Source organism: Staurois parvus, unplaced genomic scaffold (genome assembly GCF_062004578.1).
Source record: "Staurois parvus isolate SC_StPar_1 unplaced genomic scaffold, SC_StPar_1.0 ptg000361l, whole genome shotgun sequence".
NCBI lineage: Eukaryota > Metazoa > Chordata > Amphibia > Anura > Ranidae > Staurois > Staurois parvus.
This window is the reverse complement of record NW_028318157.1, coordinates 14,783,039-14,804,830: the sequence shown is the minus strand read 5'-3', so window position 1 is coordinate 14,804,830 and position 21,792 is coordinate 14,783,039. Positions and strand designations below refer to the sequence as shown.

The 21,792-nt window shown below is 42.0% G+C and overlaps 1 pseudogene; it reads right to left on the bottom strand.

The window, feature by feature from the left end:
* Positions 1-4,312: 4,312 nt before the first annotated feature.
* Positions 4,313-10,330, bottom strand: LOC149456519 (uncharacterized; annotated as a pseudogene).
* Between the last annotated feature and the right edge of the window lie 11,462 nt (positions 10,331-21,792).

Genomic DNA, 21,792 nt, shown 5'->3' with positions numbered 1-21,792 from the left:
CAGTTTTGCCAGACCTATGTGCATCCTAATTTGTTACCTCTGGTTGCCAACAACAGGGCCCCTCAGGAAAAAAATATCTAAGCCCCTGTTTATTACATATAAGTTACTAATATTCTTCAATGCTTATATATTTATATTTTTAAGATTGGTTTTATGCCACTGAGTTTAAATTGAGAAGTCAATGGGTTAATTTCCAAACAAAATGGTGAGGCTGAAGTGTATTATGACCGTTCTCTATGCAATACATCCATTATTCATGGGGACAATCAGGAGGATTTGTGAAGTCAATGAAATGTGAGTTCAAGAGTGCTTGCAATAATCCAGTACTTATTAGTGGGTCAATTTGCGGGTAGATTGGTTACAGTGAACCTTGACTGGAACTGTGATGAGAGGATGTAAGAGTTGCAATAGATTATGTGTTAAAAATCCAAGAATCATCTTCTGAAATACAGTTCTGCACCATTCTGAACTCTCAACACAGTGGATTTTAAGTTATACAGTATATACTGGAGACACATGAACCAATTATATTTTCCTGATTTAATGCTGCTTAGTTACAAATGAAATTTCCAGGACACTGTTTTCTAGTGTGCTATGTTAAAATAAACTAAAAACTTTGTTTAAGAGTTTGTGTAACTCAAATGGAATATGTTGAGCTCCTTAAACTATACCACTACATGTTTAGTTGTCTCAAAGTGTTAGCTAACAATTGTTATTGAAATTTGCATTATCCAAAACATACCCATGTTGGGCTTTTGAAGACAAAACCAATTTCTGAGACTTTCTACATAATCTAAAAAACAATAAAGTCCCAGGAACAAGTTTCTTATAACACCACTGTGCAATGTGTATAAAATAAATCTCTCTTCTTCAGTGCCTACTGAGGAAGCCCAAATCTGAGCCATAACGACTATAGGTGGAAGGTGCTGAGCCCTAGATGTTTTGAATTGATGACCATTCGGGAGAGTGGAGTGGTGAACCATGTAATGAAATATACATTATATAGTGGTTTGTTCCTTACATTTTGTAAGTGTTTTTAATCTGGGTGCTAATAAATTGCTTTATAAATAGAAAGCACTGTGGTTCTACTTTTCTGTTTTTCTATAATACATATTATATGAGAGCGTCAGCTGAAGGAGTGTATACTGTGGTGGTGCTGGGAGAGGAGCTGGAGGAAGGCCACAGAGGGTGTACACAAGTTTGTCCATATGTTGAGCTCATAATGACCTACTAATGAGGTCATAAAATGAGGTGAGCAGGTTTTTCACCTAATGGTGGTGGCATGGTTGACACTGACGAAGAGAGAAGATTTATTTTATACACATCGCACAGTGGTGTTATAAGAGACTTTTTCATAGGACTTTAATTATTGTTTTTTATTGATTTGTATAGGCAATATTAGTTTGTTGCACTACACTTTATTGTTATTCATTTTAGTACAGGTGAAGTCACTAACAGTGTTTTAGTAGCAACTATTTAGGGCACTATCATATTATTTTAGGGTGTGTTGCACTGATTGAATAGGGTTTTATATTTCTACAAACTCGCCCTAAATCTTCATGCTTTTGAAGAATCTTCAAATATGTTAGGGAAGGTCACAGGGAGGAAAACCCTTTCCCCACCATACCATCTTCTTTTGCAGCACAGAGCACCTCCAATGCTCACCTTCATCCAAAAATTTTTTTTTATTTCATTCAATAGATTTTTATTGAAATATCTTGATATAACAAAACATATTGTATTCAAATGCAATAACAAACATTTAAGTTTATTGATATAAGCAGTACATATTTCTTGGATTGAGTGTTAACTGTGGAACATTTTATTTCTTAAGGACTTGTTGGTCCAGTTGAAAAACATATAGTACAATTCTCAAGAATATTTAGCTCATGCTGTACTAGTAGTATGACAGTGGCTTAGAAATAGTAAATAACAAATAACAAACAGCGGGTAAGGATAGAGTGTAGAGTTCCAGAGTCTACCTATTACTTCCAGCATGTAATAGTCGGTTAAGAGTGAAGCAGTTTCCAGTTATCCCAAGGTTGGCATAGTGAGTTTATATGGGCTAACTTTCCTGTACTTATAGCCAGCCTATGTTCATATGAATGGTGTAATTGAGTTATGTCTAGTGTATAGGAAATTGTAGGTGTTATTGTTGTTTTCCAGTATCTGGTGATGTTGAGTCTTGCCGATAATAGAATGTGTAAAATTGTGTATCTAGTGTGGTAGTAGGTCTCCATCCAGATCAGAAGTGCCAGACTAGGAAATGGAGGAATACAGGTATGAGTTATTTCAGAGATGATATGGAATATGGAAGACCAGAAGAGTTTGAGCTTGGTACATCCTCAAAAGATATGGAAAATATCTTCGTTATGCCTACATTGTCTCTAACAAAGGTTGGATGTGTATCCCTTAACGTGTGCTAGTTTCTTTAGAGTTAGGTACCATCTTAGTGTGATTTTGTTTGTGTTATTTCCCATAGAGTGAAGCAGTGTGTGACTTCGTAGGTTAATCAACACGCTTGTACAATACCCATTGGGATTCTGTGTATGATTTCCCTAGGTCAGATTCCTACTTTTGGAAGGGATCTGTTTTAGTGAAAATATTTTTCTGTTGAAAAAGGTTGTAGAAAAGTGAAATGCCTTTTAATGTATATGTAGGTGTGTGTAAGAAAGTTCATGCAGGATATGGTAGTTTACACAACCAATTGGGAAGTGAGTGTAGACAGTGAGTTGTTCAAATATACTTGAATAGATCTTGAGTAGTCTGGTGATACTCTTCCTGATGAATTGTGAAAGACTTGAGGCTTTTGTTTTTGAACAGATCATTTATACAAGTGATGCCTTTGATGATGGGTTAGTGAGCAGCAGAATCACATCGTCAGCGAATTGGCTGATTTTGTGTTCCTGGGATGCCATGTTGAGTTCAGATATTTTGTCATTTGTTCTAATGTGTTCTGCCGGTAAGTTCCATTAACATATTGAAAATTATTGGAGATAGGGGGCATCCTTGCCTGGTACCATTTATGATTTGAAAGGCTGTAGACAACATATAGGATGTATATACTTTTTCTGATGGCGTGGAGTATAAGGCTAGGATGGTGTTAAGGATTGGACCCTAAAAAAAAAATTTAAGTAGAACTGTGTGCAGGTACTTCCAGTGAATCCTATCGAATGCCTTCTCTGCATCCAAAGACAGAAGCAGAGAAGGCATTCTTGAGATTTATGCATGACGGATAATATAAATCAATTGCCTAGTGGCACTAGAAGCTTGTCGACCTTTAGTAAAACCAGACTGGTCCTTATGTATTAGGGTTGGTAAAATATCTATCAATCTATTGGCTATGAGTTTGGCATATAGTTTTATGTCAGTATTCAGAAGAGATATAGAGTGAAAATTTTGAGGGAAGTAGGGTCTTTCAAAAGTTTCAGCAAAGTCACTACAAGTATAGTAAAAATAATAAAACGAGCGCTAGGTGTCAAGCTGCTTGCATAAAGGTGAAACCTCTTACCCTCTATATAAATATGTTAACAGATATGCAGTGCTAAAAATAATAATAATAAAGAGTAAAGTGAAAATAGTGTGGGCACCTTGTAGCACTATAAGTGACACAATAAAGGAGTGAATCGTCCTGAATTGACCTATTGACAAAGTGAATAAATATCAGATGAAATAAAGTGACTTGAGTGATAATTGGTATATATAATAAAGTCCAGCAATAATGAAATCCATGTTGTGAAATCCGTGACTTGGAGCTGATAATGTTATTGTACTCACCAGAAGCGCAATTTAAAAGCTCATTTGTTTTAATATTATCCAGCCATGGTCATCTGGGTGTGGATAGGGATGTTGGAAATCATTTGGCACATGTTCAGCATGCAAGGTAACTTTCAGGTATCTCACACAGTATCCAGGGACATCTTGTCAGATCTTGTAGACCACCGGATGGGAATACAGTGAGCACTGGGGAAACTCCACCTTGGAGGCTCGTTACTAACGAGCCAAAGCATAAAGTGCTTGATAGTGCAGTAATTTTATTGAAATTTGGCGAATAAATGGTCATACAGAGTAAGAATAAACTCACATCTGGTTTTTGGTAAAGCAAGATGGCCACCGGCCTTCTATGTGGCCTCAGCTGCATGATGTCACAACAGCTAGGCTTCTCCCTAGTATTCCTGGGGGTAGAGTTGATATATTTGGTACTGAAGAGCTGGGTACCGGTCCAGAGAGGAAGGCGAAGTTATGAGGAAATAAAGTGGAGCATTCAATCATGTCTGGATTTATGGTTCTTGGAGTGCTGGGAGTTTTGTTGTCATAGTCCACTGTGGATTATGGGAGTAGCAGATTTGCAAGGTGGATCCGGAATTATGCCCCAAATGTACAGAAGTTTCATACCTCCTCCAAGTGTAGGGATCACATGTGATGTGCCGTTTCATGATACTAGTAATGTAGCAAGGTATCGCCACCTATAGGTGATGTGGTGGTTATTGAGGGCTTTTGTGATGGAGTTTAGATGTCTTCTCATTTGTAAGATACTGTATATTTTGATAAATCAGCAGATATTTGGACTTCTGAATATGGAGCTGATGGAGTGTTGAGGGATCTTGCTTTAGATAATAATTGCTTTTTAATTGAGTAAAAGTGAATGCACATGAGGACATCTCTCGGTACTGAATTCACTAGATGCTGAGGTTTAGGGATTCTATGAATACAGTCAATGGTCAATTCCATTGGAGATAAATCAGGCAATAGTGTAGAAATCATATCCCTGGCGTATTTTTGCAGGTCTTGAGAAGGGACAGACTATGGTACACCCCACAATTTGATGTCATTGCGATGAGAGCTGTCTTCAAGATCTGCTAATTTTGCTTTTATTTGCATGTTGTCACCTCTGCTTTCTTCGTATGCATTAATAGGATCATTTACTATTTTGGTGCATTCTTCCATTTTAGTTTCTAAGTACCGTACGCTGTCTACCATTAACTGCATGTCAATAATGAATTTGTTGATTGTAGATGAAAAAACAGCCATGAGAGAGGATTGTAGCAATATCTTTCATAGTGTTATCTACTACTGGTTGTCCTGTTGTGGGGAATGCAGCTATAGAAGACTGTAGATTCCCTGCCTATGGAATGGTATTTATCCCACAAAGAATTTGTCCTTCCTTGTTTACTTTCTCTTTATAAGTATATTTTAGGGGAGCAATCTCTCCCTGAGTCTATGCAAGAAGCTCTTATTGATTTAATCTCCAAGCCTAATAAATATCCCCAATATTGTGAGTCCTATATCCATAATTAACACAACAATTAAGATCCTATCCAAAATATTTGCCACCAGATTGAACTCAGTAGTTTCCCGTCTGGTTAAATCTTATCAAACCGGCTTTATTCCAGGCAGATCTACTTATATTATTTTATGGAGGCTGTTCACTAACTTGCAGGTTCCCAACAGCTCAAATTCCCCTAGAGTGCTTGTGACCCTGGACACCCATAAAGCTTTTAACTCCATTAAATGGAATTATCTCTTTCAGGTGCTACAGAAATTTGGGTTTGGTGACACTTTCATTTCTTGGATAAAAATTTTATATACACTCACCTAAGCACGTATACAGGTCAATGGCTGTATATCTGCTCCCTTATCCATCCAGAGAGGCACTAAGCAAAAGTGTCCATTGCTACCCATTTTGTTTGCTCTTGCGATTGAACCCCTGGAGGAACTTCTTTGAGTTTCCCCTCTGATTAAAGGGATTCAAATTGGCTCTCTGGAGGAAAAGGTATCGTTATATGTAGACAATATGTTACTGTATATTTCAGACCCACTGCACAGTGTTACTGCTGCTCTGAAACTTATCCAGCAGTTTGGGAACTACTCTGGGTTCAAGGTCACTTGGACAAAATATTTTACATTTTCTATTGATGAAGACCCACTTCTCCAATTACCCCAGTCTTGCCCATTACAAATTACCCACAAATTCAGATATTTTGGTGTTGACATCCAGCATCCATTGGCAAAGTATTTGGATAACAATGTCCTCTGCTGCATCACCTCCTTTTGCACCTGAATTAGTCATTGGATTGAGCTACCTCTCACCCTGTTGGGGCGTGTGAACCTATTCAAAATGGTCTTCCTGTCAAAATGTCTTTATATTCTTGCTAATTTCCCAGTATATATTCCCAAACACCACTTCCAGAAGTGACTCACTTCTCACTACCTTCCTTTGAGACTTTTCAGCTTCTTGTTCCTGGTCTCCTCACTTGAGACTCTGGGGAGTCTTATTTACAGACAAACACTTAACACCAGGGGCGGACTGACCATTTGGAAACACGGGCACTGCCCGAGGGCCCGGGGTCCAGAGGGGGCCCCATGATATGTCCCTGGTACCTTTTTCATAGGCTTTTTTGAGTTTGGACAAGGACACAGGGGCCCCATGATCCCCTATTGCCCAGGGGCCCCATGAGTTGTCAGTCCGCCCCTGCTTATCACTACCACAGGGATGATAACGCTAAAGACCTCTCTGCAAATTTACAACCACTGCTTAAATGTTTTAGATGAAACCAAGCACCTCTGTTCCCCCCAACCAGCTCTTATGGTTTAATCCTCGTTTGCCACATTTCTACAACCTACCACATAGCCTGCATTGGGCTAGGTATGGGTTAACCTATCTTCATCAGTATTTAAAACTTTCATACACTTTCAGAGAGCTAAATATCACCCTGGGGTGGCACTTCAGGTACTTACAATTACGCCACAAGGCAGAGATGCAGCTGGGACTCTTGGAGGCTCATTTAAGTAATTCTAAACTGGACCGTGCACTTCTTTCATCTAATTACACATGACTTATTTCTACACACTACTCCTTACTACTGGACAAACCTTCCACACAGCTAACTAAAGTACAAGAGTGGTGGCTGCTTGATATCATGGATCTCTCTCTAGATGACTGGAAAGAGGTATATGTCTCATATCCTGATACTGTAAACTCTGCTAGGGACAAGCTTAAACAATTGAGATGCTTACACAGAATGTATTATACACCTAAGCATTTATTTCTTATGCACAAAGGAACCATCCCCAAATGCCATAAATGTGAGTCAGAACAAGGGGACTGTATGCATATACAGTTGTGGCCAAAATTATTCAACCCCCACTGAAATTGAGTGTTTTGGCCAGTTTGACATTGCTTTTGATCATTCAGTCATCTTGCTTACATTTACATTAAAGAGGCACTTGTAGGTCAGACAAATATAACATAACAGTTATAATGAAATAACCACAAATGTCTTTTCTGTGCTCACAGCATTATCAGTTTTATTCAACCCCCAAGTGACATTCAATCTTAGTACTTAGTACAGCATCCTTTTACAGTTATAACAGCTTTTAAACGTGAAGCATAGCTTGACACAAGTGTCTTGCAGCGATCTACGGGTATCTTCGCCCATTCTTCATGGGCAAAGGCCTCCAGTTCAGTCACATTCTTAGGCTTGCGCACTGCAACTGCTTTCTTTAAGTCCCACCAGAGGTTCTCAATCGGATTTAAGTCTGGTGACTGCGATGGCCACTCCAAAATGTTCCAGCCTTTCCTCTGCAACCATGCTCTAGTGGACTTGGAGGTATGCTTGGGATCATTGTCCTGTTGAAAGGTCCAACGTCTCCCAAGCCTCAGGTGTGTGACGGACTGCATCACGTTTCCATCCAATATCTCCTGGTACTGAAGAGAATTCATGGTACCTTGCACACGCTGAAGCTTCCCTGTACCTGCAGAAGCAAAACAGCCCCAAAGCATGATTGACCCTCCACCATGCTTCACAGTAGGCAAGGTGTTCTTTTCATCATAGGCCTTGTTCTTCCTCCTCCAAACATAGCGTTGATCCATGGGCCCAAACAGTTCTAATTTTGTTTCATCAGTCCACAGAACACTATCCCACAACTTTTGTGGTTTGTCCACATGGCTTTTGGCATACTGCAGTCGACTCTTCTTATTCTTTGGAGACAGCAAGGGGGTACGCCTGGGAGTTCTGGCACGGAGGCCTTCATTACGCAGTGTGCGTCTTATTGTCTGGGCTGAAACTTCTGTACCCACATCTGACAAATCTTTTCTCAGTTCCTCAGCAGTCACACGGGGACTTCTCTCCACTCTACGCTTCAGGTAGCGCACAGCAGTCGAAGTCAGCATCTTCTTTCTGCCACGACCAGGTAGCGTTTCAACAGTGCCCTTTGCCTTGAATTTGCGAATGATGCTTCCTAAGGTGTCTCTTGGTATGTTTAACATCTTTGCAATCTTCTTATAGCCATTGCCCTTCCTGTGAAGAGAAATCACCTCTTCTCTTGTCTTCCTGGACCATTCTCTTGCCTTCACCATGTTTGTAACCACACCAGTAAATGTCTAGAAGGAGCTGAGTATCACAGTCATTTTAAAGCTGCCTAATTGGTGCTTATTATGCTTGATTGCTGCTCGGTGACATCCACAGGTGTTTTCAATACCTGATGGAAAGCACCTGTATGAACCTCTGTTCTTCAGAGTGGTAGTCTTTAAGGGGTTGAATAATTGTGGCAATGAAGAAACCACATAAGAACCATTTACTACTGTATTACATAAACAATTGATGTCATTTTAGTTGCATTTGGGTAGTTACAACGTCCTTGTAGGATTTGATTCTGAATACAATTCCAAATGTACACTATAGTCCCTAAACCCCTTTACAGCATTGGGGGTTGAATAATTTTGGCCACAACTGTAGTTTGGTCGTGCATTAAGGTCAGACCATTTTGGTCTGAGATCACTGCATTTATTTCAGTTCATTTTGATCTCCCCATTGTCTGTAGTCCTAAGTGGTGTCTTCTTGGGGTATATGATGATATTGAACTGACTGCTAAAGCTAAATGATTCTTACGAGTATTACGCTCTACTATGCCAAGAAGACCATTGCATTATACTGGATACTTTATGACCCCGTGCATATTGATTTGTGCAAAAGTTTAATTAATCAGAGTTTCCCACTTTCTAAGCTAATGTACAGTATGAGGCAAGAAGGTGTCCAGGGAAGTTTACTAGATTCTGGGGACCCTAGCTGGACACACAAGACACCAGTGACTCTATTCTACATTTGGTCTCTGACCCCATACCTTAGTTACCCTCTGTTTCAAGTCAAACCCTCCCCTCTGTTCTTGCTACTATCCCTGTATGGGCTGGAAGTCAGAGTGTTATGATTTTTGGGATAACTACTAACATTGTGTCCTTCTCTTTCTCTTTCCTTTAGTAACTCTTTATAGTGCTGGGCACCTGGGTGGATACACTCAGCCTAATAACATACATGTGTGCAGTATTCTTATGTCCAGTTGCTTACTGTGTTTTATTTTTTGTTACTTGTTTATTATAAGTCTTTTCTTTTTGTTTGAATTTTCTAATTGTGCATATATATGGATATACCTATTTGTTTCTGTGGTATGTGCAGAATTTACAGGCTTTGATACTCCAAAACTGTGACAGTTCCCTTTGTATACGCTGTTTGCTGGATAATACTTTGCCACTATATTGGCTGTACAAGTATAATTTGCATGTTTTTCAATAAACTAAGTTTAAAAAAAAAGATGTGACACAGGTCGAGAGTTACCGACTTATCTTGCTGATCAATGTTGATCTAAAAATTTAAGCTTGCATTTTGGCCAATAGACTACTATTTCTTCCCTAAAAGATATCCCTAGATCAAGGAGGTTTTTGCTGGGTAGGGAAGCCTGGGATAACACCCTCAAAACCTTTAATATCCATCATTGGCTAACAATGAAAGTTTAGTGAGGTTTCTTCCTCTTCCTTGATGCTGAAAAGGTGCTTAACAGGGTGGCCTGGGACTACATTTTCTGGGCTTATGAAACAAATTCTGCTCTCAGATTGTGTCCCTGTATGTGTCCCCTCCAGCCAGGGTTAAGACCAATGGATACCTGTTAAACACCTTTTGAATCTTCAAGAGCACACAACATGGGTTGTCCCCTATTGCCCTTTCTATTCATTATCACACTGCAGCCCTTCCTTAGGCATTTATGAGCAGATCCTTTGATCTCGATGCAGGGAAAAAAGTTCTAGGGCTCTATATTCTAGATCTTGTGACACATGCCTGATGAAGGGGTCCTACGAAACTCCGAAACGTTGCCTTACTGTAACTAGCCAGTGGTAACTGATCAATGCTGGCGTTTTCTTGCTGATGTGGGGTCCTTGCTTCATATCTGTTGGCAGTGCACTGTTTTAAGCTCTTTCTGGAAAGCAGACCACAAAATTACAATGGCAGTTTTAGGCCTTCTTCTGGAGTTTACTCCTGCGCAGTACCTTATCCACCATTCTCTCATGCCTAAACATCATTATTTTAAATCACTAGCTATACATATGGTGAACGCAGCCAGGCTTTGTGTCCAGGTTCATTGAAGATCCTCTACCCCCTCCCCCCCAGTAGCAGAGTTGTTCTCTCTCGCATCAACAGAATCTTGAAAATGGAGGAGCTGATTCAGATTTCTCAAGACAGAATCTCTTTTTTCATCAGATATGGGCATGTTAGATTCATTACAAGCATACAGCTGATTACACTGAGGTGCTTTGAGCTCTTGGGTGAGCTTTTATCTTTTGACTCACACTTTCTTCCCTCACGCAACCATTTTGAGTGCCTGGGGAGTTCTCTCTCCCTCTCTCACCTCCTCCCCCTTTTTTTCTCCTTGTCTCTGGATTCTTCCCTTTTTCCATCCTCTATTGTATTTCAGCTTTCCCCCCTATGGTTTTTCATATCTTTTTCCTGGCTTTAGATGAGCTACGTTTTTATTTTCAAGGAACTCAGGACTCTTTGATGGGTTTCTGGCCTTGGCAAGTGTTTTTTTCTGCTCCTTATCACTGCTATGAAAGGCGGTCTTCCTCACTATTTTGTTTTTTTTTGGTTAGACGATCTCAGTATATGGGGTCATCTGCTTTCTGAAATTGTAAGCCTGTTCCACTTCAGTTACAGTATGTGACTCATAAACAATGCTCATTTATCTGTTTGCTGCACTGCTTCACTTTGATGTATGTGCAGGTATCTCTTGATTTCTGTACTGTTTGTAATCTTTAATAAAGCTCTTAAGAAACAAAACTACTGGATAAAACAAAATACAAAAAGTCACTATTTGGCTTTTCAATCTCAAGTTTCTAAAATAGCAAATGATATACTTAATATTTACCTCTCTGACTGGTGAAGAAAAGCAAAAGAAGGGCGCACACTCTCTTCATGCATTACCGCAGTAAAAAAAGTTCATTAAAATGCATAAAAGTGCATACTCACAAACCAAAGGAGATATAAAAACGGAGACAAAAAGCCAGTGGTAACAATCCCAGATACTGGGAGACTGTTGATGCCCGCTATTCCAGTCCATGCATGGTATTGAGCACACAATACTATCAATCTTTACTCATGTTGCAATCTTTTTATTTTCCATTTTTTTTAGATAGGAACATTCTTACACCCCCTCCATTTATTTTTCACCTTCCCTAATAGAGGTTTATACATCCTTTCCCTGTAGACCGCTGCATCTGCCAGCACCACGGTCTGTTACATTGCTCACTTCCACCCTCAGTGTGACACAGTTCCTGTCTCGCCATCCTAGGGTGGAGAGGCTTCCGGCGCATGCGATGGTTCATGGCTTAGCACGCATGTGCAGTACCATCATCTGTCCACACACACTTTCATTAATGACAGTTTTACAGCTCTCCATGTGTGCACACTATGGCAGACGCCATTGCTCCTACAACTTTTCGCACACTCTTCCCCTCTCTATCTGCGCACTACAGCATTGCCAGAATCATGTGAGTGCATTTAATACAGGGACCTTCCTTCAACTATGTATTTTTTGCCATTTATATTTCATCCTCATATTCGTTTCAGTATGTGTTGTCTATTTTATGCATCATGGGCTAGCCTCTGTATTATAGATACACCTACATTGTTTATCATACAGAGCTGTGGATGCCAAGCCTTTTGCATTATAACCACATATGTTTATAGGTGTTTTCTTTCCTCCTTGCGATTCACTTTGTGGGCTTACCTCGATGCGTCACGCCCTTTTGGTATGTCATGAAGGGGGTATGTTTCAGTGCTCTTATTGTACTGATTGTCTTGAATGCAAGAGCAGCAGGTCTAATATTTTAGCTCTGAAGAAGGGAGTGTGTCTCCCGGAATGCATGAGCTAACCACATCAAGGGTGTCTTGGTATCTGTGACCATTACCACTGGCTCTTTGTTTCTATTTTTATATCTCCTTTGGTTTGTGAGTATGCACTTTTATGCATTTTAATAAATTTGTTTTTTACCACGGTAATGCGGGAAGAGACTGCGCCCTTCTTTTGCTTTTCTTCACCAGTACCAAGGTTTCCCAATCTTTCAAGGGCTGCACCTCAGAGAAGGACAGATACAGCACCCCCAGTCAGCATGAAGATTTGAGCGCTGGTTTCGTTTTTCTTTACCTCTCTGACTACCTGTGCCAAGAACTCTACTAACTTCTATAGATAATCTGAATATATCTAGCACACTAGGCGTGTTGCTAGCCTAATCCACTGCTCTCAGTGTTTCCACTCACGTTCCCTACTGTGTACATTTCCTATGCCTAAGATTGAGGATATAAAGTGAATACTGTTTTACACTATTACTAAGTAAACATACACTTTGTTTAGTGAACAGTCTCTGCATGTTAAGAAAATCAACCCCATTGTGTCCTTGCTATAAAAAGTATACATTTGTATTTTGTAGTTCTCTTACTAAAACATTGTGTATACTAAAATTTTACCTTTTACTTCATTTTTAAATACATGCAGATTTACACCTTGCAACATCCCTTCTCCATTTTTTCTTACAACAAATGGACACATTTTGGTATGTCAAATAACAAAGCAGTATTTTGTTTTAACACAGTCACATTACCTAGCTGTTGAACAAGCATTGCCAACACAGAGATATAACTTACATATTTTAACCTTTATCTTAATATATAGTAAGGACGAAGTGAAAACATAATTAGAAGAATCACAATCTGTGATTGGGCATAATTCATACTACAGAAGTTGTTTTGCCAAAGGGGTGTACATTTTAAGGCACGTACAGCCTGAATGATTGCAGCTTTCACCCATATAAATTCATTTTTTGTCTCCAGTGCATTCCAGAAATTTAATTAAGCTGGCAGGTTTCATATTGAAAAGTCCAGCTTGAATATGCAATCATATCTTGCAGCATTTAAATTAGACTAGTATTGCTACTTGGCCTCAGTCTTAGCATGGCACCTACATTGATATACAACAACCAATAACATTTTATGTATTCTTTTTTTCAAATATGATCCATGACATTGAACAATGAAAGATGGTAAAATATATCAAATTGTAAACAAAAAAGGTTTTGCATAAATTATCCCCCAAATAAGTAATGGATTAGTAAATTATATAATCTTCAATTCTACTGATTTCTTTGGATGCTATATCTGCATATAAAAATGTTAACATTCAGCACATTCTATAATTTATTTTCCCATAAATAATGCATACCCATAAAAATGACTATGCTTTGTACTGTTTTTTGTATCATGTGCTCTAGAAAATGTATTATTTCCAAGGCTATTTGACGGATTATCACTCAAGAATGAATCAAGTACCCTGGGTGACATGTATGTTTGTGAGCCAATTTCTAAACCATTTGTCTTCATGACTCTCCATTGGCCTTAGTCAAAACACGCTTAAAAGAGCAGAATGAAACCACTTGGGAGGTAGCTGAGGTCATTTGGGAAAAGTTAATATAAATAATTTTCACCCTTGATTGTCTTATTAATATTCTTGTGTAGACATGATGACACAGTTACACAAAGCAGAATAGAAATGTTCATCAAGCATACGAGTTTGTAAGAATCTGTTGAGCACTGTCCTTTATACTTTTGGCATACTTGGTAGCACATACAGTACTATTGTACTATAGATTTTTCTTGTCTTATTTCTTTAACTAAATTAATATTTAAAATATTTAAAAATATTAATTAATTATACAAATCCATGTTGTTTCATAGAACTGAAAAGTTTACATAAACACATTTAGCTGACACTGGGCAATCGCTGAAAAGGATCAATGCATGTTCAAAGAAAATTGGTTAATAAAAATGTAAAACAATATACTTTTAATACACCTTTACATTTTAAATTATTTAGTTACACGTGAAGCAGTAGACACCAAGCAAAATACACCATTATTGTACTATCACTTGTATGTGATAGTATAGTAAAAGTCTTGTAAAAATAGTTTTTTTTTTAAATAAATGACTTGTTTGGATGAATGCCTTTTATTTTTGAACATTTTGCACATAATTTGTTGTTACAAATTTAACATTAATTATTCATTTGTAATCTGTGTAATTTGTAATCTACTATATATTTTTGTCACATGTCCAAGTTCATTAATATGTTACCTCCCAGACTTCAGGTAATAATGCTTAGCTTCAAGTGCTTACTTTTAAATTTCTCTAAGCAGTTTTATTTTTTATTAAAATTGCCTGATAACGTCATACTAGTTTTTATCCATGGTGATCATTTAATTGCATGGTATACGCTATATAATTATTGGGCATACAAGTACATGATTATTTCTGCCTCGTAAACTAAGTGTTATCAAGAGATGTAAAAAGTACAAATCACATGGCAATTAGAGTTGCCTGGCAACTTGAAGTATAATTATCATGTAATCTTCTGAGAAGGCATCTCTCATGTATTAAACAGTTCTTCCAGATAGTTTTTATGAAAGGAAATTGTCCTAATCATGTTATTTCCTGCTGCTATTAACATAGATAAAACTGCATTGTTTTAAAAAGGCATCACATAGAGACTGAATTATCTTTTATTTCCTGGTGAAACAACTGTAATTAATGAAATTTCAAATCTGAAATTTAAAAATCTGCATGGATTTGCAATATTTGCATTTTAAGCTGTGTTACAATAGGAAGTTTATGTGAACTATGTCTGTGATTTGTATTACATGATTAGCTATCTAATTCTGGGAAGTGGGGAATGGTTTGATTTGAACATAAGCAGTAGAGATGAGCGAATCGAAGCATCCGAAGTGGAATTCGAGTCGAATATCGGAAAAATTTCGATTCGTGCCGAATCCGAAAAACAGCCTAATTCGGACGCGCGAATCGAAATTTTTCCGAAAATGGCGGCTGACATGTGCGGCGACGGAGCGGGGATGTCGGGGAAGGCGCGCAGACAAGGCGCGCTGCCCCATAATGCATTCCTCAACGACATGTGATCGCATCAGCCAATCAGCAGCCAGCCAGCCAGCACTGTGTAATGGTCGAGGTATATATAGCGGCCATTTTGGAAATCTTCATTTGCCTGCAGTCATTGAACAGAGGCAGACCGCTCTGTACTAGGGACAGGGACAGAGTTAGGGCCACAGAAACGAGAATTGGGGACAGAGAGAAGTTACTTAGGGACAGAGAACCATTACTCAGGGACACAGACTTGTTAATGAGGGCCACAGAATCGTTATTTAGGGACAAAGAAACGCTAGTTAGGGCCACAGAATTCATACTCAGGGACAGACAGAATTGTTACTCAGTGCCAGAGAATTGTTACTTAGGGCCACAGAAACGTTATTAGGGCCACAGAATTTTTACTCAGGGACAGACAGAATTGTTACTGAGTGCCAGAGAATTGTTACTCAGGGACAGACAGAATTGTTACTGAGTGCCAGAGAATTCTTACTCAGGGCCACAGAATTCATTCTCAGGGACAGACAGAATTGTTACTCAGGGACAGACAGAATTGTTACTGAGTGCCAGAGAATTGTTACTCAGGGACAGACAGAATTGTTACTGAGTGCCAGAGAATTGTTACTCAGGGACAGACAGAATTGTTACTGAGTGCCAGAGAATTGTTACTCAGGGACAGACAGAATTGTTACTGAGTGCCAGAGAATTGTTACTCAGGGACAGACAGAATTGTTACTGAGTGCCAGAGAATTGTTACTCAGGGACAGACAGAATTGTTACTGAGTGCCAGAGAATTGTTACTCAGGGACAGACAGAATTGTTACTGAGTGCCAGAGAATTGTTACTCAGGGACAGACAGAATTGTTACTGAGTGCCAGAGAATTGTTACTCGCACAGACACAAAATTGTTACTTGCACAGACACAGAATTGTTACTCGCACAGACACAGAATTGTTACTCAGGGCCACAGAATTCATACTCAGGGACAGACAGAATTGTTACTGAGTGCCAGAGAATTGTTACTCAGGGACAGACAGAATTGTTACTGAGTGCCAGAGAATTGTTACTCAGGGACAGACAGAATTGTTACTGAGTGCCAGAGAATTGTTACTCGCACAGACACAAAATTGTTACTTGCACAGACACAGAATTGTTACTCGCACAGACACAGAATTGTTACTCAGGGCCACAGAATTCATACTCAGGGACAGACAGAATTGTTACTGAGTGCCAGAGAATTGTTACTCAGGGACAGACAGAATTGTTACTGAGTGCCAGAGAATTGTTACTCAGGGACAGACAGAATTGTTACTGAGTGCCAGAGAATTGTTACTCGCACAGACACAAAATTGTTACTTGCACAGACACAGAATTGTTACTCGCACAGACACAGAATTGTTACTCAGGGCCACAGAATTCATACTCAGGGATAGACAGAATTGTTACTGAGTGCCAGAGAATTGTTACTCAGGGACAGACAGAATTGTTACTGAGTGCCAGAGAATTGTTACTCAGGGACAGACAGAATTGTTACTGAGTGCCAGAGAATTGTTACTCAGGGACAGACAGAATTGTTACTGAGTGCCAGAGAATTGTTACTCAGGGACAGACAGAATTGTTACTGAGTGCCAGAGAATTGTTACTCGCACAGACACAAAATTGTTACTTGCACAGACACAGAATTGTTACTCGCACAGACACAGAATTGTTACTCAGGGCCACAGAATTCATACTCAGGGATAGACAGAATTGTTACTGAGTGCCAGAGAATTGTTACTCAGGGACAGACAGAATTGTTACTGAGTGCCAGAGAATTGTTACTCAGGGACAGACAGAATTGTTACTGAGTGCCAGAGAATTGTTACTCGCACAGACACAAAATTGTTACTTGCACAGACACAGAATTGTTACTCGCACAGACACAGAATTGTTACTCAGGGCCACAGAATTCATACTCAGGGACAGACAGAATTGTTACTGAGTGCCAGAGAATTGTTACTCAGGGACAGACAGAATTGTTACTGAGTGCCAGAGAATTGTTACTCAGGGACAGACAGAATTGTTACTGAGTGCCAGAGATTTGTTACTCGCACAGACACAAAATTGTTACTTGCACAGACACAGAATTGTTACTCGCACAGACACAGAATTGTTACTCAGGGCCACAGAATTCATACTCAGGGACAGACAGAATTGTTACTGAGTGCCAGAGAATTGTTACTCAGGGACAGACAGAATTGTTACTGAGTGCCAGAGAATTGTTACTCAGGGACAGACAGAATTGTTACTGAGTGCCAGAGAATTGTTACTCAGGGACAGACAGAATTGTTACTGAGTGCCAGAGAATTGTTACTCGCACAGACACAAAATTGTTACTTGCACAGACACAGAATTGTTACTCGCACAGACACAGAATTGTTACTCAGGGCCACAGAATTCATACTCAGGGATAGACAGAATTGTTACTGAGTGCCAGAGAATTGTTACTCAGGGACAGACAGAATTGTTACTGAGTGCCAGAGAATTGTTACTCAGGGACAGACAGAATTGTTACTGAGTGCCAGAGAATTGTTACTCGCACAGACACAAAATTGTTACTTGCACAGACACAGAATTGTTACTCGCACAGACACAGAATTGTTACTCAGGGCCACAGAATTCATACTCAGGGACAGACAGAATTGTTACTGAGTGCCAGAGAATTGTTACTCAGGGACAGACAGAATTGTTACTGAGTGCCAGAGAATTGTTACTCGCACAGACACAAAATTGTTACTTGCACAGACACAGAATTGTTACTCGCACAGACACAGAATTGTTACTCGCACAGACACATAATTGTTACTCAGGGCCACAGAATTCATACTCAGGGACAGACAGAATTGTTACTGAGTGCCAGAGAATTGTTACTCAGGGACACCTAATCGTTGAATTAAATAGTATGTCAGACAACATGCAGAGGAGTGGCAGAGGAGGCAATGTTTTAGGAGCGAGCAGACGTGGCAGCAGAGGAAGGGGTCGAGGCAGCAGTATTCGCAGCCAGAGGCCAGTGCTCCCGGTGTCATCCAGCGGTCGTGTCTCCACCGACAACCCTGCCGTCATTGATTGGTTGGCTCGGTCGTCTTCCTCTTCCCAGGTCACCTCTGACACCTACAGCCAACGGTCGGTGGGTACGTCAGACACAACCGTTAGTTGGCATGGCCCGGGACCAAGCCCACTGAAATCACGTGTCCTCTACCTGCCCCTGTCCTTTGCTGTTCCCTCACCAAGCGAAGTATCGCATGCTGTGGGCTCAGCCCCACTGTACAGTGAGGAAGAGCTAACAGAGGGCGGTCAGGAACGGGGGGAGACATCGGCCTTTTCAGCAGCCAAGCGAACAAGTACTGGCGAGGAGAGTGGCTCGGTAGCCGGTCTAGAGACAGGTCTGTCTCCTGACCCAGACGCAGCCGAGGGGGCTAGTAGTGAGGCGGAGACCCTACTTGATGATGAGGAGGTTGATCGCACTTGGCAGCCTCGTCGTCATCAGGCAATTTCTTCCGCATCATCAGGAGAAGAGGGTGGCAGCTTGGCAGCGAGCAAAACAGTCGGTGGGTTGCCCAGGAGACAGCAGCAGGGTCGCATCAGTGTCAGTGGAGCCAAACGTCCACGGAGTAGAGCACCAGCTCCACTGCAGCCTACCACCACGGCCAGTAGTGGTGCCGTTGCGCACGGAGGAAGTAGCAGTCAGCCAGTGAAGAGTAGCGGGGGCAAAGTTTCCTACTCGGTGGTGTGGCAATTTTTCCTCAAGCCGCCCGAGGAAGTAAACGTAGCCGTATGTCGACTATGTGGCCAGAAATGCAAGCGTGGCCAGGGGGCCCATGTTGGGACTACAGCGTTGCGTCAGCATATGCAGCGTCACCATTCGGTGGCCTGGGAAAACCGTGATAAACATACGGCGGTTCTGCCTGCCCCAGCCCCCGCTCCATCACCCGCTCCGTTACTTGCTCCGTCACCCGACGTCGTCAATCGCCCTCTATCAGCCAGTCAAGGCTCCAACACCTCTGCTGAGGGGAGTTGTCGCTCATTGGCATCTTCCGCTCGTTCAGATGCTCCTTCTCCTGCTACTCCTCTTCTCGGATTCCGTCAACAGTCTTTCTTGGAATCCGTATCCAAGAGACAACAGTTTGCGAGCACGCACCCGACGGTGCAAAAGCTGAACGTCCTCCTGTCCAAGTTGCTGGTGCTGCAGTCCCTCCCTTTCCAACTGGTGGACTCAGCACCTTTCCGAGAAATGATGGCTTGTGCCGCGCCGCGGTGGAGAGTGCCAAGCCGTCATTTCTTTGCCCAAAAGGCAGTGCCAGCCCTGCATTCACATGTAGAAGAGATGGTGGGCCAGTCTTTGAGCATGTCGGTCTCTGCCAAAGTGCACGGCAGCGCCGACGTGTGGAGCTGTAACTACGGTCAGGGACAGTACATGTCATTTACGGCCCACTGGGTGAACGTGGTGCCGGCACAGCCGCACCAGCAACTTGGACAGGTCACGACGCTTTTGCCTCCACGTTTGCACGTCCTTGGTCCAGCAAGCATGTCCGCCTCTACCACCTCTTTTTCCGCCGTGTCCTCAGCCGCCACCCCCGTGCCAAGTCCCATTACCCGACCGGCATATCACATGTGCAGGGCGCAACGGTGTCACGCTGTGCTGCACCTGGTATGCCTTGGCGAACGTAGTCACACAGGGGAGGAACTGCTGAGTGTAATGAACAGAGAAATCGACAGATGGCTGTCTCCGCGCAAACTAAAAATCGGAACCATGTTGACTGACAACGGAAAGAACATGGTGTCTGCTCTGCGTCAAGGAAGGTTGTGCCATGCGCCATGCATGGCTCACGTGTTCAATCTGGTTGTCAAGCGGTTCCTAAAATCCACCATCCCACTGCAAGACATCCTTAAAATGTCACGTAAACTGTGCATGCATTTCAGCCATTCCTACACCGCAAAGAACACCCTCATTGAGCTGCAGCGGCAGAACGGAATTCCACAGCATCGCCTGATCTGCGACGTTGCAACAAGGTGGAATTCAACCCTACACATGTTAGACCGCCTTTACGAGCAGCGAAAGGCCATCACCGATTTCCTGATGTTACAAGCGGATAAAGGTACTCCCCTGTGTAACTTAGATGTCAGCCATTGGCAGCTCATGCGTGACACCTGCCGCTTGCTCAGGCCCTTTGAGGAGGCCACGCTATTCGTGAGTCGGCAGGACTATGGGATGAACGACGTCATTCCTCTGTTGCACGTCCTGGAACAAATGCTGTTAACAATGGCTGGTCAGGGTGCGGTAGACGTGGCGCACAGATCTCAACGCCACATGACCCCTGTGGGGGCAGGACAGGAAGAAGAGGAGGAGGTAGAGGAGGACATTTGTGCTCAGGAATTATTGAGTGAAATGGGTGGTTTTTCCACTCAGCGGACAGGAGTGGAGGAGCAGGAGCATCTGGTAGAGGAGGAGGAGGAGGAGACAGAGGACCCAGACGCACCGTGGCAGTATGCTGTGGAGATGGAGGCAGGGAGTCCCTCGCATTCCTTGGCACAAATGGCCCATAGCATGCTCGGTTGCTTGCGTAGCGACAGCCGAATAATAACCATCAGACAGAGGGATGACTTTTGGCTGTCCACCTTGTTGGACCCTCGCTACCGGTCCAAAATGGTGGCCTTTTTCACACCTGCTGAGAGGGAGGCCAAAATTACGTACTATAAAAACCACCTATGTAGTCAGTTGGTCTCTGCCTTTGTGCGCCAACGTCCATCCTCAGACACTGTGGGCCCTGTGCGCTCGCGTTCCGCTGGCATGGCAGCAGGGGAGGGGTGGGGTGGTAGGAGCAGTGGCAGCTCCACCAGCAGCGGCTGCCTCAGTCTGCAGTCGATGATGAGTAGCTTTCTTCACCAGCGCAGTGAGGAAACTACTAACCAGCCGCAGCAGCAGCAGCAGCATCAGGTGGACCTGGAGCAGGAGCTCAAACAACAGGCTTGGGCCTACTTGGACAGCACCCTGCCAACCGAGGTAGACAATCCCCTTGACTACTGGGCAACGAAACTTGACCTTTGGCCCCAACTAGCTGAATTTGCCCTTGAAAGGCTGTCATGCCCGGCCAGTAGCGTGGCATCGGAGCGCGTGTTTAGTGCGGCAGGAGGTATTGTAACTCCGCGGAGGACACGACTGTCCACCCAAAGTGTGGAGAGACTCACGTTTGTGAAAATGAATCAGGCGTGGATTAGTCTGGATTTCAAACCACCAGTTCCTGACACAACTGACTAAATCCGCCATGAATCATGCCTCAAACATGTGCCACTTTCAGGTCTCCTCACACTGCTGGTGTGTTTAATTTTTTGACATAGGGTGCTGGCAGATTACGGGCCTCCTATAGCTGCTGCCAGGCCCCTAATCTGCCATAGGCCCCTATATACCGCCTCCTCATGCTGCTGCTAGGTCCAGAGTCTCTCATGGGTCCCTGTACGGCCTCCCATTGCTGCTGTCTCCATCGCCACACTCTGCTGCCATGTG